Consider the following 18,128-nt stretch of genomic DNA (forward strand, 5'->3'; position numbering starts at 1 on the left):
TATAAATCATGAGGGGCATAGATAGGGTTGAATACAGTCTTTTTCCCCAAGGGAAGGGAATCAAAAACTAGAGGGCATAGGTTTGAGGTGAGAAGGGAAAGGTTTAAAGAGACATGAGGGGTAACTTCATGCAGAGGGTGGTGTGCATATGGAATGAGCTGCTAAAAGAAGTGGTTGAGGCAGGTACAATAACATTAAAAAGACATTTGCACAGGTACATAAATAGGAAACGTTTAGAGCAATATGGGCCAAATGCAGGCAAACAGGACTAACTTAGATAGGCATATTGGTTGGCATAGCTGAGTTGGGCCACAGGGTCTGCTTCTGTGCTGTATTACTCTGTGACTCTATAGCTGATAGAGAGGTGATATCTTTTCTGTTAATAGTATAGTTAGTTGGGAACACACTTCCCAAATTTGTATCTAGTGAAATTCATTAATGCAATACTGCTGTACATCTGAAACATTTATGGTGAACGTAAGGAGGATACTGGATAAATGGGGGCAATAAAGCTTTATCGTTGGAAGAATAAAGACAGCAATCCATTATATCAGGGGCATTGTTTGAGTGAGACTGCATTATGAAAGTGGCCCACTGAAGCTGGATATTAAAGACAATGGATATTGTTGGTGCATGGTTGAGATTAGCAGAGGAGGCAATAATGGTCTTGCTAAATATTCTTTAATTTGTTTTGAAAGATATAATGTTCTGAGGGGGTTAGATGCTGAGAGGGTGTTTCCCATCACTGGGGAATCTAAAACTAAGATCGTAGTTTTAAGATGAGGAGGAGACGTTTCTTCTCGCAGGAGTTCGTGAATCTTTGGAGTTCTCTGTGCTGTGGAAGCCGAGCTGGGCTTTATGGGAAAGAGTCAGGAAATTGGAAATTACCCCAAGATCAGCGGTGATTGGTATTCAATGACAGAGCGTGCTCGAGCGGTGATATGATCTATTCCTGCTAGTATTCCATATGCTACTATTGCATAGGCTTTTCTACATTAAAGCTTACTCTGGAGATAAAGAAAGAACTTGAGAAGTGAACTTATCTGGGCAAACTCTGGAGAAAGCAAAAATAGTAAAGAAAAATCAGAAAGAAAATACTAGAGGATGGATATGAAAATAAGAGCCTTAAATACACTTATGGAAAACAGAAGTGAGTCAAGGCATCTGTGGAGGGAAATGGACAGTCGACGTTCGGGTCGAGACCCTTCATCTGGATGAAATGAAGAGAGATTTTCCAGCGAATCCAGTAAATTTAAAAGGTACACGGGAATAAGGGTCCCAGTGAGTCAGGGTGGAGTATGGCAAACATCCCCTTGTGAGCCGGATGCCAAAGCATCAGAGTGCCAAACCACTGGAATTTCCGAGTTTACTGCATGTCCTCTTTCCACTACTCATTCGATCCTGTTTCTTTCCCCTGCTTCTTGCGTCATTAAAATAGAAAAGCAGGATTTCCATCATTCTGGTTTTAATGCTATATTTTGTGTAAGGTTGTATTTTGGACAGGAGACAAATACGAAGTGAAGTCAAAATTTAAAGATCAATCAGCCACTCACAATGTAGAATGCAAAACCAGAGGGTTCTTTGACATACTTTCACTATTAAACGAGGCAGTATGGCATTATTAACATTAAAAATATTTATTACAGACAAGCCTCGACCCACTGTACCACGTAAGAGGTAATATAAGTTCGATTAAATGCAAGCCCTCATGGTTTGATAAACAGAAAGCTGGCGAGATACTATCATTCTCATCTATTTATTCTAAACGCAAGCCACGAAGCAGGAAATAGGCTTTGAATGAAATATACATATGACTCGACGTGCACTTTCCTTCTGTGGTGCTTGGCAGTTGAAAGACAGCCAAAATTTGATGCATTTGGCAAGAGATTTTCGGCAAGCTAATATTCTATCTACGCAGAGACAAGCTGGTTCATGTGACACGACTATTAAGGTACCCCTAGGCTGGTAATAATTGTCCATAAAGCAATTATTACCTTCGCTCAGTTCTCTGGAACACTGACACTGGGAGGCGCGGTCTGCTTTGTGTCTGAGGTGTTTCAGTGCGAGGTTGTCCTGATTGGATCGCGTACTCGGGCGTCGCTCCAGCCCACCAACCCGCTGATGCGAGTGGCTGGGGTAGCGGTCAATCACATCGAGGGGCGGGCCGTTGCGGACGTCTCAGCTGGAATTTGAGGCAACCGGAGAGTTGCTTCTGGGAGCGGCGCCGGGCACGTTGGTTTTGCGGGCGGAACCGTTGCTTTATTCCTTTCTCAACTCCGGCCAGTACAAATTATTGATCATAAACTTGTTAATTGCGAACGTTTCCTCTCCCAACCTTACAACTGGACGCGACGGATAGATAAGTTTGCTGATGCAACCGGAGTAAAAGTGCATGTGTCGGTGAGTTCTCATTTTCTTGTGACATTTGCCGTTTGAGAGATTTAACCGAGCCCAGCTGCAGTGTTTATTGAGGATTGTGTAACAGGAACACCAATAGTAGGGGTTAGGAGATCCTGGAGGCTGGAAACTTGGTTGTCATGGTTCAAAAATAGAATTCTGTGCGTGTCACCATGAAGGGATAACGATGGTCGTGATCTTGAACTTCTTCCTGTGTCTGCCTTGGGCTGCAATCTAGCCGTGAACTTTACGAGCTGTGCTTTTACAAAGCGGGATTCTCCCGGTCCTTCAGAAGGACACAATGAAAAGAAACTATATCTTGTGGTGGTTTCTCTTTTCTCACACATTCGAGTGCAGTTTGCATCTAACTGTGTCCCAGCCAGTTGCATTAATCGTGAGTGATTCGGGTGCAATTGCTGTAGATGGCAACAGATTGGTGGATTTTTTTTTATCTGTCACTTTACAAACACTTCATGACAAATGTTTTAATTTATAATCTCAAGGGTTTAAAAGCACGCACACTGCATATTCGCAATTGCTGTTTTTATGTCTGTTTACGAACATTCTTGACACACGTTTTAATTTGCCTAAATGGTTTAAATACACGCACTACATCTTCTCAGCGGCTGTTTTTACGTTATTTACAAACAATTCACGACAAATGTTTTAATTTATAATCTCAAGGTTTCAAATGCACGCACACTGCATATTCACAGTTGCTGATCAGGATTAAATAAGGTATTTTCGTCCTTAATTGTACTGGCCAATAGCCCGAGAGTTCAGAAACGTTTCCAGGAAGAAACTGTGTCGTGGATTCCAGTAGAAAATTTGAATACAACCAAAAAGCTGTAAGTACTCAGCACGTCAGGCAGCATCGGTGGAAAGGGGTAGAGTTAACGTTTCGAGTCAATGACCTTTCAACACAGCATTAATTCTCTGTCTATCTGTTTGGAATGTTGAAAAATAAATTTAGGAATATTGACCTTTGACATCTGTAGAATAACATCATAAAGAGAATTAACTGGCAGGAAAACCACAGACATTTTTAATTGAAGTCTTTTAGTACTGATTTAGCACAAGTTAAAACTGACATTCCGCAGAATTCAGCAATGCCTGGATATTTTTCTATTTAGCAGTTTCATAGGTGGGGGATAGTTCTATTATGCTGACAGCCTCCTAGTATCTTGTTAGTTCATGCTGACCTGTGTGCTGTTGGTCATTTTGACTGTTGATGTTAGTGCAGCCTTCCTGATGCTCTTCTCACCCGAAATCCATACTTCAACCCCTTCCCCCCCCCCCCCCCCCCATACCCAACACTCATTCCAGCTTAAAAGTGTTGAAACCTGGCTGAGACAAGCTAACTCTTATTGGCAACAGTTTGTTTCTCTTTTATGCTTGCATGTTTCATTTATTAAGCCATAATTATAATTTTAAGAGTGAAATTCAACCTTACAGTGATTAAGGAATATATTGATTCCAGTTTGGGTGATGTTGGGACTTGGAGAGGAATTTGCAGGTAAGCATTCTCCCAACAAGCTGCTATCCTTAACATTTAAGGTGATAGAGGTTATACATTTGTATCATATGTCTGAAAGATGATATGCATGTGGTACAGTTTGTATATGGTACCCACTTCAACCATGATACGTAGGTGGTGGAGGGAATGATTGTTCAGAATAGTGGATCAGATGGCTATCAAGTGGCCCACTTTGACCTGGATAATGTAAAGCTTCTTCAATATTGTGGCTCTGCACTTTGCAGATAAATGGACAGTATTTCGTCGTGCTTCTGATCTGGCTGTTGTACAAGATGGAAAGGTTTTGACAAGTCAGGAAATGAATACGATTCTGGCGTGATGATCCTGTCACAACGGTCAAGTTCCTGGTTGATGCTGGAGTCTCAGTGAGGTTAATGCTATTGGTTGTCAGTGGGAAGAGGTTAATCTCTATTTTGTTGAAGATGGTCATTTTCTTAATTTGGTGGGTAAATTTTGCTGTTCACACAAACCTGTATTTAAGTGTTGTGAATGTCTTGCACCATGTAGACATGACCTCTTTGATTATCTGACATGCTGCAAATGGAACTGAAAACTCTGATCATCAGTAACTAATCCCATTTCAGATCTTATGATGGAGGGAAAGCCTTTCATGAAGTAGCTAAGAATGTTTGGTTCTTGGACACTGCCTGGGGAATGTTTCTGTTTAAATTTTACTATTGAAAATACTTTTTTTTTTGCCTCCAGAACTTTAAGTAATGTAAAAGTACTACTTCAGGTATGATCTAAAAGTAACTCATCTATTATACTGACATAGCCACTGTGCAGATTGGTCTCAATTGCTGAAGATCCAATCTTCAGAGCCATTTACTAGGCATGCTTTATGTTTAAATCTTGCAGTTTAGTAACCTCCTATCAATCATAAAATGAAGAAAATTGTGTTCATTATTTATAAAGGGAAAATATTCCAGTCTGTGCTCTTTTTTAAAAAAAAATCAAGAAACACTCAAATAGATTAAAAGATTACTTGAAACATTCATGAACGTTCAGATTTCGAATTATCAATATCAAAGTAGAGGTAATGCATCTCTTAGGACGTTAATGATAAAATAATTTAAGAAAGAACATGGTCTGTAAGATCTTTATGTTTAAAAATCCAGGAATGTTGCCCTAATCCTTTTCAACTGACCTATCTTTGTACTTTGACCAAAGAATAAAATAGTATTAACATATAGTAGGCAAGAAGTAGTCAAATCTGTGATCGCATTTTGTTACCCGTTCCAGGAATGTGACGTCTGTAATCTGCATCTCATTCAAAGTACTTGGATTAATTGGGAGATCTTGACAGGAAAAGCACATGGTACTATAAGGTTTTGGCACTGAGAGCCCAGGATTCAAGCTGATACATGATTGTATATTGTACTCCTTCATTCCCATGATTCACTGCTGATTGGAGATCTGTAAGTGATTTGCTAGAGGCTAAAAAATTCCTAGTGATGCACAGTGAGAACACTGGAGAGAATTTGTAAAGTTGCAACAATCAAGAAATATTTTCTCTGTGATTGACAATGTCTTTCATGTAAAAATAAGTATTGAAATTGGTTTAATCTTGCAAAAGACATAAATGAGTTAACATAGAACCATAAGTGTGTATCTTGTACCTCACTCAGGATGTAGAAGTGTGAAGTACAAATACATTTCCCATGATTACTCCATCCATTTAGCAGGTGAGAACAGAAGCTAATCTAATGGCAGACGTCAGGCCCCAAGAAAATCTGGATCTGGCATTATTTGTTGGAATTCCAGCATTTCACAGCACCATGATAAAGGGGGAACCATTACAATTCCTCAGTCCTCTGAGTCACATCATGTAAATGCTGTGTAAATTATTTACCTGGCCCTGCGAATGGCAAGACATTGATTTCTGCTCCTTTCTTCCTGAAGAATGCACTGTGAAAAGGGAAAACTACATGAAATAATGCACCTGGATTGCTGTGGAACTGGTCAAACTGGCCAATTTAAATGGTGTAGATACAGGCAGAGGAATGGAAGCAGATGTCTGTTCACCTACTTGACCAGAGAACTACATTTTGTAGATTGAAAGAGCATTAATTTAAATAAATGGGTCGATGGAAGGAAGCGGTTTTATTTATAATCTAATTTATTATAGGTTCACTTTATCATTCAGAATGATCTGCAGTTTCTTAAATAACCTAAAGTAGTGTGGATCATACAAAGTAATAAAACTTTGTAGACTTAAAGAAAGAAGTAATATTTGCAGATGTTGAGTGGAAGGTCTGTTTGCCATTTCCTATGTCTCAAGCCAGAAGCGATAGCATTGCTTCCAGCCGGCAATGCCTCATTTATATTGCTTGGCTCCAATTAGAAATGTCCCACTCAGGAGGGAGGTCTGCACATACATATGAATTTGCACAGTGCTTGCCTCTCTCTCATAAAATTTTAAATGTTTTTACAGCTTGTTTTTAAACAGTGCTGGAAATTTATTCCAAGGGTTTGGCATACCAATGAAGTTATATTCCATAGATCATCATCCCCCAACTATATGAGATTATCTCTCTGGATTTGGGGTTCTGAATCTAATTTAGTGTTATGTCACAGATGTAGTGTTGCTGCAAAGCAAAAACAATTTCATTTATTGTGAAATGCATATCACAATGTGTGGGTATGTTAGAATTTCTTTTATATTTTACAGGATGTGATTTTATACTTGCGTAACTGGTGATTTTAGGCAATGACAGGTTGAGATGACAGCATATTTAGTTTGTCAGATTCCTCTCACTTGCATGATGAGCTCTTGAATTTGTAGTTTTAATATTTATAATTGAGTAATATGGGCATATTAATTATGTTGTAAAGACCATTTCAATAAGCAACCATTATGGTAACAACCAATAATCTCTCACGATTTAAACAAAAATTGATTTTTTTTTATTTCTTGTGTCTTTTTGGCAAAAGAATGTCATAAATCCTGCTGTTTAGATTTTGGATGTGTTGGATTTCAATGAGGCAAGCTTATGAAGTGAATTTAAAACTGGCTAAATGTCCTGCATTAGACTGGTGACTATACTTTTATATGTACTTAATTGGCTGCAAAGCACTTTGGGTTCATCCTGAAGTTGTGAAGACTACTTTCTTTATTTAAAATTAAAAAGAATAATTCTAAATATAGTTGTATCAATGTGGTATGATCTTGTGACTTGGGAAATGGTATTTTTTATGTCATTTAAATAGATAAATGGTGATAGAGTTAGTCATCTAAATTTGCACTTAAGCTTGTGTAAGAAGGGGTGTGACTATTTTAATGAAAAGCCTAAAATGAGATGCAAAGATGAGTTGATCCATAATGGATGAAATTTAAGATGGATCAAAATAGAGAAATAAAGGCAGGAAATAAAAATAAACAGGAATATAAATTAGGTGGTTGTTGGCAATAAGACATAATAATGACTATTCACAGTTTATCAATACCAACGGCACAATACAGTGAGCAAACCAGATCATGGATATGTTGCTGGATGGAGAGAGCACAACTGGTAATGAAGACCTGGTAATGCAATAATAATTATTTCTGTATAAGTATATGCCAATCTGATAGGCATTTTAATGAGGGACAACCAATTTGCCTAGTTGAAGATTCTAAACCAAAACAATTGAGTCATTTACGCTGATAAGGTTTAAGGGAGAAAATTTAACTATTTTCTGTAGTTTGAGTCTTGGTAATTTACTTGAAAATGCCATAAGTTCTAGACTTGAAGATACTGGGGTTTTCTTTTTTCAAAATCTAAATTCATTCATTGCCCTCCCTATTCTGGCACAGAATAGGATAAAATTAAGCAGGGGCACATCCAGTTTGTCCCTGTGTTAACTGAGTTGACTGCCATTTAAAACTGCACGTGGCAAAGACATTCGCTAATGGGGTCCTGTTTAAAAGTTTGGATTAGCCTACAGTGATGTCATCAGGACACAATCTGCAATTTTAATTTGAAACTTAAACATCAGAGCAGTGACAGCCTCTGTACCAGGCCAAACATGCTGGGAATGGGGCAAAATTGTAGAGCTTCTCTGAACTTCCTTCCCATCCAAGACAGAATTTCTCTGATGGTATGCTTGCTAGGGATCATTCTCTCAAATCTCCAGTGGGAACTTGTTTAGGAGGTCACCAAGAAGTATTTCAATGAGGCCTACCCATTGGTCCTGGGCAGCAAAGGGAAAGTGCACAGACAGTTCAGATTAAAGTGCTTTCTACAGAAGTTGATGAATACAGGGAATGGACTGTCCAAAGAGCTAATAGACGGAGAGTCTGGAAAACAGAAGAATATATAATAAGCAGTTGAGGGAACATGTGATTAAGGGCTATTAGCTTTTGGGACTGAACAGACAGGCTGCAAAGGGAAAGTGCACAGACAGTTCAAATTAAAGTGCTTTCTACAGAAGTTGATGAATGTGGGGAATTAAAGGAACTGGGGTTTTTTTTTTGTATCGAAATTTACTCTGCATTCATATTTTGAGGGTTTACCAATTAACATAATGCATTCTCTGATCTGAAGAAATGATAGTGTACATAATTTGTAAAATGGATTATGTGGAAATTGTGATCTCTCTGGATTACATTTATAGTGATTTCAGTGCACATTGAAGTCTGAATTGAATACAGCCTGACACCAATTCCAGCTCAAATTAGATTAGTATGTTATTAATTTAAAAATTGATTTTTAATGTTGGTGCAGAACAAACTCACATTTGCATTCATGTTGATCACAGGTGCAGGGATTTTCTGCTTTTACACTTGTCTGTCCATGTTACCTCCATTAAATTGAATCGGTAGAGGATGTGTTTCTAGTATTTTCTGGGTTTTTTTACTTCAGATTTCTAGCATCTGCATATTGTTTGATGTTCACGTGCAGAATCATAAATGCAGATTCTGTGTGAATTATTCTAAATAGATGAAAGATCAAGGTATTTGGACTAAGTATTTAGTGCTGGGAATGTTCAAATTAATGTTTAAAATGTTCATAGCTTGATCCTGTTATAAAGATATTGGCCTTGAAGTTATATTGTGAAACACAAGATTTTTGTGCTATGCAATGCTTTGTGGTTAAAAATTGATTGCCCAAAGCTATTGGGCTCTTCTGTGACTGCATGGTGCACTATGGTAAATTGTATTATGGTCCTCCATGTGCAAGATGCCAGTAAGCACAATTCTCTTCAACTCTGCTTGATGGTAGTCTGAGTGTTCATATCGCCTGCTCTAATTAATGTTAAAGGGTCTGTCCCTACCTCAGTCACTCTTGGATAGTCCACCAGTGAAGCAAGACCTGGAGCACCCTTGAATGGTCCATGTGCTTCATCTCACAGCTAAGTCCTCCTTTCTTGGGGAAAGAGTCCATCCAAACCTATAATTACCTCATACATTCAACCTATGTCCCAGCTTGAATGAGAATACCATGGATATTCCATAAACCATTGTTTTGGCATGAGTTTTCAATCACAATAGAATTTCTAGCCCATTTTTTTCACATTTAAGTAAAACAAAAGGTATTTAAAGTTTGTGGTGTCACATACCACTTCTGGTATGTTATAAGAAAATATATTATCTGAAATGATGAGTTGGATTTACATAATAGTTACAATTCTGCTGTGCGTGGAAATATGCATTTGATGAGCAATAAATGCCATTTATTTTTCCTTATGTTGATGCAGCATTTTTTTTGGAAAATAGATAAGTTTAATGTGCTGGCTCTGAAGTAAACTGAAGTAAATCTTAAATCCATTTCCCATTCATGCTTCCTGTTGGTATTCTGCATGCTGAGCATTAATTGATCCCTTGTGAAATAAATAGATCATTTAGTGGGCCTCTGAGAAAGGAAAGAGTATTGTAGTGTTGTGAAACTAGAGTTTCCATTAGCTTATAACTTCATTCAGCAACTTAACCCCCTTGATAAATGTGAGGCCCTGGAAAATTCTGGAAAGGCGGGGAAAAGGCAGCTGGAGAAGCTCTTCACTGTTACGGCCTCCTTCCATTCATCACAAGCATACATTTATTAAACTAAGCCACAAGCTGATAGAGATAAATTGTAAGGCATGATTAGGCAATTGATTTAGGAATTAATGTGCCACAATTCAAAACATGTTTGTGCTCCTTTAGTCTTGCAACCAGCTTGATTTGTGGTGTTTAACTCCTTAAAAAGCTTGCAGTGAAAAATGCTTGACTTTTCATTTGTTATTATGTATCCCCAATATATGTGGTGTCATAGATAACCTTCAGGTGAAAAGATCTGCTACTGAATTAGTGGAATCATTAGAACCCTGCCTATGTTGTGGGTAAGATGGACAAAATTGTAGAAAAGTAATATTTACTTTTAACAACTGAAGTAATTTGCAAAAGTCACTGGGTATATTTCTGGGGTGAGAAGACACATCTTAAGCTACATAAGTGTTTAATTTATGCTATCAAATCATGCTTGCGGAGTGTTATACTCAGTAACATTTAGTTTTCTCCTACATTCTTCTGCATATTGCAGTTCATTGCTTTGATCAGCGAGAAAGGTGAATGGTTTGGTCCAAGGGGTCTGCTGCAGATGCAGGTGAGTTTAGGTTGGGATTGAGTGGGCAAACAGCAGGTGGGGAAAGTTGACATAAAGCCTAGAGACTGAGGGAGTTGAAGCAGGTTGGATGATCTGGCCCATTGCAGCAGAGGCCAGATATTGTGAAATCTGAAATTTCCAAAATATTGCATTTAACTTTGATAAGAATCATTAAAATTAGAGCGCATAAGAAGGAAGTTTGGCCCAGCAGCTCTGTGCTGTTGGTGATTCAACTGCAAGTATTTACACTGATGCAATGGTTATGTCAATATAGCCATAAACATTTATTGCAAGAAAGCCCATTCAACCAAACATATTGATACTGACTCGTTACTGAAGCAGTTCAAAGCTAATCTCATTTTTTTAACTTGGGAGTTGTGCAACTCTCAACTTGGCTCAGTTCACTGCTGTGCATAGTCAATAAAATGTGGGTTCAATCGACGCTTCAGCTTGTACCCATCGCGCAGTTTGTTTGACACTTCAGTGCTAAGAATACTGCATTGTGAACTATTAAATCTTGACGTACAATCTAATGGCACTATTCAACGAAGAGCTGAGAACTCCTGTCAACATTTACACTCAACAAACACCAGCAAAATGATTGACTTGTCATGTCCTCAAATTAACTCCTATATTTAACCACTTTAATATTTTTCATTGTGATTTACTATCTTATTTTATGCATAAGAAATTCAAGTTATTTGAAGTGTTTTCCAGAAAACATAACAATTTGAGTAAACTAAATCCTGTGCTTAATACTGGCTCGCAATTGTAGTTCCAAACCAATAAGGAAAATGTAATGGGCTGGATCTTGCTTGATTTGGCCTGCTCCTCTCAATCACCACACATGCTGCTCCTGTTGCAGTGTTTGTTCTTTTACAGCCCCATAGGTCCAGTTGAGCACAGGTCTCACTGGTGTGGCTGTTCTGTGAGCAGATCCTGAGGCCACTCATTTTGGATTGTCCTGAATGATCAGACATTTTAAAATTGCAATTGATTTTAAAATGTTAACCATTAAAAATTATTAAAATGAAAACTTACGTAAAATAAATTGAAATAATGGAAATTAATTTTAAAATATTAAGATTAAAAATCACTTACATTTTCAGTCAAGGTCAGCCATCCCTTCCTAATGAATGGGTTTGTACAACGTTCCCCTGCGTAGCTGGCATTAAGTTGAAGGGCAGGTGCAATGTGCATCAGACCCTCAGCTTGGACATAATGAATCCAGTGTGTCAATGCAGAATCCAGCACCAGACTGGTATCTAACTTCCAGCTCATATGTTTTCCATGCCAGAAGTTGGGAATGAATTAACCCATATACCGCAGCCACTGAAATGCTGGCTGGCAAACAATGTGAATCATAAAGTAAATTTTGCACCTAGCCTTAGTGCAAATGTTGATTTATTAATATAGCCTATCCTTAGTTATAAAAACCATTGTTCTTTGTCTTTGAGGCCATTCTTCTATATTATGCAGTCTTGCAAATACCGTTTTGAACTTTTGTTCCTGTCACAGTTATCATTCCGTAATATCTATTTGCAAGACCTTTCTTAAACCTCGGGTTGCTTTAACCTATCTGTTATCTATTAAGTCATAGTCTTTGTAGTCTCTGCAATCTTTATTTCACTTGTACCTTATTCTTCTCCAGACTCTCTCACTTCCTTCTGTTTCCCCACCTCCCTCCCACTCATTCCTCTCTCGGATACATATCAGAATAGTTGGGAATCATGATGCAGACTGGAAGATGAAATTTTGGATAATAAAAACAAAGAGTGCTGGAAATAGCAGTTCAGGCCACATCTGTGGGAAGAGAAATGGAGCTAATATTTCAGATCAATTACGCTTCATCAGAACTGGGCAGGAGACAAAAGAAACTTGTAAAGCTGCAGGGAAGGTGGGAGATAGATGTCTCTAAGGTAAAACTGAGATGACCATGGGGATAAGCTGTAAACAAAGTTATCTGGTCATAAGTGAATGGCAGCAGCTGAAGATTGAGAACACTGGGTCTTCGAACTGAAACATTAACTCTGTTTCTCTTCCCACAGATGCAGCCTGACCTGCTGATTATTTCCAGCATTTTGTGTTTTTGCGGTTGGTGTTTCAATTTTTCAAATGAAATCTTTGAGTTCCACTCCTTGTATCCATAATCTGATTCTCTCCCACAGTGATCTATCCATTTGTGGGATGGAGCACTGCTGGCAAAAGAAGCATTTACTGCCATACTGAATTGCTCCCCGGGTGGCTTCAGAGGACAGTTGAGAGTTAACCACACATTGCTGCAGGTGTGGAATCGTGCATTGGTTAATTGAGCAAGGACAGCAGATTTCTTTCCCAAAAGTGAACCACGTGGGTTTTCATGACATTCAGTAGATTCCAGGTCATTATTGCTGATACTGTTTAGTAAATTGCAGATCTAGTTACTTAACTGAAATTCAATTATTTGCCCAAGCCTCCAGATTACTGGTCTAGTAATAATCACTATCCTTCCACACTCCAAAATATCCATGAGATCAGAATTAGACGGTTAAGATTTTATAAATTATTTCTTGAAAGGCAACCAAGCTTTAGGAATGATTCAATAGCCATTTAATCTATTATCAGGTGAGAGATTCACTATTAATTCGAATGGCTAAGGCATGTCAAGAATTGACCCATTCATGCAACATGTTACTTCTTGACCCTACTATAGATCTGCAGAATATTTGTGATAATGTAATCTGTCATATTTTCTGGTGGCACTCCATCTTCCTAATGGATTTTCATTATTCAATTCTTACAGAGATCCATTTCACTGGCTTTTGTGTTCAGTTGTTCTTCTGTATTCTTGTGGAAAGAAATAAAATTATTTGGTTAAACAGGAACATGGATTAGAGCCAATTATAATAAATGTTCTTCAAGATCTGTTGCAGAATTGATTTATGACAACGAAGCTGTTTCCTTCAGCTGTTATAAAGAAAAACTACAGAAAATGCCATTAAGTCAAAGACTTCATATGTTATAAGATGTAAAGCTATCAGGGACAGTTACATAGCTGGAATACTTGAGTAATATGAGCAAAGCACAACTAGTCAGTGCAGATATGGTATGTGTTTTCTCAATAGTTCAGAGTGTAATGAAAGCTGCTTTAGCAGCTTAAAGACAGCTGCTTTTGGGATAATAAAAAGTGTTTAAATTTGTTCTACAGGATGTGTTGCATTAATGATACAGACAACTCCATCTGTTTTAGATGTAACTTTTTTAGATTTGCACACTTTATAAATGGTTGGCAACTGTTTCAAATAATACTCTAACAATTTGTTTATTTTATTCCATTAATTGTGTGATTGAGAGAAAGCACAAGCCTGGGTAATTTCATTTAATAGAACAACTTCTGGTAAAATACAAGTTATGAATTTTGTATTACATACATTTTATACAATTGGAAAGAATGGATGTTTGCAAATTGCTTTTTTCCATGAACTAGCCAACGTGATTATTTTTCCAACTTTTTTTTCCACGTATTTCCAAATTCCTTGTCCCCAGAGTTTAAAGCCAAATAACGTATTGAACAGTGAAAGATTGTAATGGAGCTATGTTGGTATTAATGTGTATAGTTGTTGTGGTTGTGTCTGCAAAATTAGTTTCAAGCTGAGGTATAATGGGGGCTATTTTATATTACAGAACACCAGTGAAAAGCTCCCAGCGGCAGCTAGCTGTTCCCTAGTCAAAGCATCTCATAAAACTGTTGCCATCTGTCATGACTAATGCTATATAGCTTAATCATTGTGCCAAATATTGTTTGCCACTTGCAATGCAGAAACTTTTTTGTTTAAAAAAAAAATCTGTTCTTTCATTCATGAGTGCTTTGCTAGCAGTCTTACAGGAGGATTTTCAAATATAATGCATCAGGGTAAAGTGGTAGTGTAGTAGTTATATTGGGCCAATACTCCAGAGGTCTGGACCGACTGTCCAGAGACCCAGTTAACAGTGTGGAATTTAAACTCAGTAGAACTCTGGAGCTTTTAAAAAAAAAATCTAGTCACTAATAATGATGACCATAAAATCATTGGATTGTGTTTTAAAAACCCATCTGTTCACTAATCTCCTTTAGAGAGCAGAAAATCTGGTATCCTTAGATAGCCTAGCTAGTATGAGATCCCTGACTCATCAATGTGATTGACTATTAGGTGGCCCCCTGAATTGGCCTAACATACCTCTCAATTGTACCATAACCACTATGTTGAAATAAAGGATGTATTAAAGAATAAAGACCACCTGGCATTGACCTAGGCACTGAACTCAGACACTGAATTGCATCCCAGTTGACTAATCCTCCTCATGAGCACCCAGGGACTGGTGTCTAAATTGGGAGAGCTGACCCATGGGTTAATCCAGCAACAGCCTGATGCAGCAATTCTTACAGAATCATTCTGTAATGATAATGTGCCAGACTCCTCTGTCACAATCCTTGGACAAACCCACCTGAGGAGGTGGCACAGTGATGAACAGCCAAAAGTGTGTAGCCCTGAGAGTCTTAAATATTGATTCCAAACCCCATGGAATCATGTTTTGGTGCCCATGTTTGACATCCTCTTGATTACCATCTGTACACTCCCTCAGCTGATGAATCAATGTTTAACATGGGGGAAACAATGTGTGGAGGATGATGCACTGAAAGTGGCAAGTGTAGCCTCGTGTCCCATAATGATTATGTCTGAGTTCAGTGCCTAGGTCAATGCCAGGTGGTCTTCATTCTTTAATACATCCTTTATTTCAATATAGTGGTTATGGTACAGTTGAGAGGTATGTTAGGCCAATTCAGGGGGCACCTAATAGTCAACCACATTGATGAGTCAGTGGATCATCCCTAAAATGAGAAGGGCAGAGGGTATGGTGCTTAGTCCTTTGGAGTTTGTAGGAGCACCAAGCATACCTAAAAACTGAGTGCCAACTTGGTGAACCTACACCTAGAACTATATTCATGCTAAACAGCAGGCTACATGCTGGGTTAAGTGATCTCAAAACCAATGGAGCTGATCAAAGCACAACTCAGATCAAAGTCTTTCCAAATTGAGTTGTGAATGATGGTGAACATTTAAATAGCTAACAGGACGAGGAGGTTCCTAGAACATCTCCACCCTCAACGTTGGTAGCACTTGGCTAAATGCAGGGCTAAAGTATTTGCAATCATGTTCATCCAGAAGTGCAGAGTGGATGATCTACCTCTTGAGATATCTACCATCACAGAAGGTGGTCTTCAGCCAATTTAATTCACTCCACATAATTTCAAGAAATGGTTGAAAGCACTGGATAGAACAAAGGACTAAGCACCATACTGTCTGTAGTACTGAATAGCTGTGCTTGTGCACCAGCTGTGCCTCTAGCCTAGCTATTCCAGTGCAGTTAAAGCACTGGCGTCTACTGACAAAGTGTAAAATTGCCCAGGTATGCTCTGTTCTCAAAAAGCAGGGCAAATCTGCTCTAATTGCAGCCAAATCAGCCTACTCTCAATCAGCAAGGCAATGAAAGTTGTCGTAAGCATGACTATCAAGTGGCACTTACTCAGCAATAACCTGCGTACCAATGCCCCATTTGATTTCACAAAAACAACTCAACTCCAGACCTTGTCACAGCCTGGGCCCGAATGTGAACAAATAGCTGAATTTCAGAGGTAATGTGAGATTGACATCTGTGGAGTCAAAAGGCATAAGTCGACATTTTGGGTCGAGACCCTGCATCAAGTGTGAATAAGGAGCCTTGGAGTCCTGACATTCCCATCCCAAACTTTATATTCAGGAATAGCCGCCTCCATCTAATTTTGAGAAATGCATCCAACACAATACTGAAAACATTACAATTTTTGAAAGTAGTGATGTTTTAAATGGCATACGAAGTTATTATTGATTATAAACCTTTAAGGCCATTAAAGCTGGTTTTATGTGTGGATCATAAATAGATTGTCCACAATGCTCATTATAGCTAGTAAGTACGTACTGCTCCTTCACAAGCCAGCCTGTCATTTGAATTTTTGTGCATTAAATACAACGTTGAAATAAAATGACAGATACATAAATGTATTGTGGAACTAAACTCTGTCCAACTTTTCTCCCTATGTAACTGGAAAGTATTTTGTGTCATTCCATCAAAGAGAGGAGAATTTAATTTATGCATTAGAATTTAGTTACAAGTGAAAATGCATTTATGGTTATTTTTGGTATTTTGCAAAGTCACTTAATTGTCTGTTTTTGGAGAAATTTGTAAGTGAAAAATATATTTTACAATAACCAAAATATTCCCACTTTTTTTTTCAGAATCTTTGTTTAAAAAAAAATTGATCTTAATTAGCAGCGTGAAACAGATTGGCTCAACAGTTAGCATTCCAAGTCAGTGTCAGCCACTCCCAGGCATGGATACCTACTTGACAATTAGCAACTTTAGGCCTGGTTGATTCCCACCCCAAAATTTGAAACCTTAAAGCAGTGCATAGTTTATGATTTCTTGCATCAGTATGTTAAGCACTTCAGAAGTGAACTTGAGCTACTGTGAGCAGGGTAATCTGCACACCAGCCTTCATGGAATATCAGCTTACATTGATTCTGGTTTCTCAGTGCTGCAATGGAAATACCACTTATATTGCAGAGAGTTCAAATTAATATTCTTGGTAAATTGTTGCATTTCCCCAACATCTGTTAGAAGCAATTGACACAGGGTTTCGACCAGAAATGTTAACAATTCCTCTCTCTTCTTCCTTCTCCCCCCACCCCACCCCCCGCAGACGTTGCTCAGCATGCTGAGTTCCCCCAGCAGTTGCTCTAGATTCCAGCATCTGCAGTCTCTAGTGTGACGAATCTGGTTTCTGTCATTATTTCAGTTAGACTTTTAGGCCTGGAAATTCTCTGTTAGTGTGCACAACTCAAAAGACTTTAACAGGAAAACAATGGGACTTACTGCATCAGTCTTGAAGTTTGCTATTCTGCTTCCATGTCTACAGACTGTATGACACACAAATGCACAGTGATATGCAGTACACTTGTGTGCGGCACTTTGAGATTCGCTCACAGAAGTGTAACCTACGGATGCGCTCCTGCAGAAATGGGCCTTCACAACAAATGCAATGTCTACTTTGCCAATACAAAAAGGAAGTCTGTGTGAATAGGCTCCAGCCCATGTAGTTCATCATGGGTACAGGTAGATGCCTTTTAAGTTTAAATCTTGTGCAATGCTAGAGATTTCCTGCAACTGTCCCTCCACTATCATCACAGATCAGTACTAATGCAGTGCCTCCTCCCTGCCTACCACCCCACTCCCCCCACTCAACAGGTTGATCATGATCCTAGTCTTCACCCAATGTCATGCCAACCCCCTTCAGTTGCAATTATAATTTCACCCACCGTCACTCTTCTCCCACAGCTGATCCACTGACGCAGGCCTCCTTCCTGACCCAATCCTGGGGAGTCCTGATTTTCTTTGTTTTTCTCCCTGTACCCATCGCCCCCATCCTTCCACTCCCTGGTATTCTCTCTAGTTCTGCCATCCCAGCTGCAGTGCAGACAGGAAAAGCCCCTGAGCATAATAAACATGCATATTGCAGGGGTCTTCTGGACAAAACGTGTTGACTCTCTGTGCACTAATTGTTTAATGTGCTTTGC

The 18,128-nt window shown here is 38.6% G+C and overlaps 1 protein-coding gene across 3 annotated transcripts in view; it reads left to right on the top strand.

The window, feature by feature from the left end:
- LOC127572366 (E3 ubiquitin-protein ligase MARCHF3-like) overlaps nucleotides 1–18,128 on the top strand; it is a 77,208-nt gene that overhangs the window by 13,758 nt on the left and 45,322 nt on the right. For 2 of the 3 annotated variants that reach the window (XR_007956622.1, XM_052019538.1), the window contains exon 1: nucleotides 2,191–2,400. The exons of the other annotated variant lie outside the window; for it this stretch is intronic. The gene's annotated coding sequence lies outside the window, so the exon portion shown is untranslated. Of the gene's footprint in view, nucleotides 1–2,190; nucleotides 2,401–18,128 lie in introns of those variants that run through there. 3 annotated transcript variants of the gene reach the window in all.

The sequence above is a fragment of the Pristis pectinata genome, chromosome 7 (assembly GCF_009764475.1).
Source record: "Pristis pectinata isolate sPriPec2 chromosome 7, sPriPec2.1.pri, whole genome shotgun sequence".
Taxonomy (NCBI): domain Eukaryota; kingdom Metazoa; phylum Chordata; class Chondrichthyes; order Rhinopristiformes; family Pristidae; genus Pristis; species Pristis pectinata.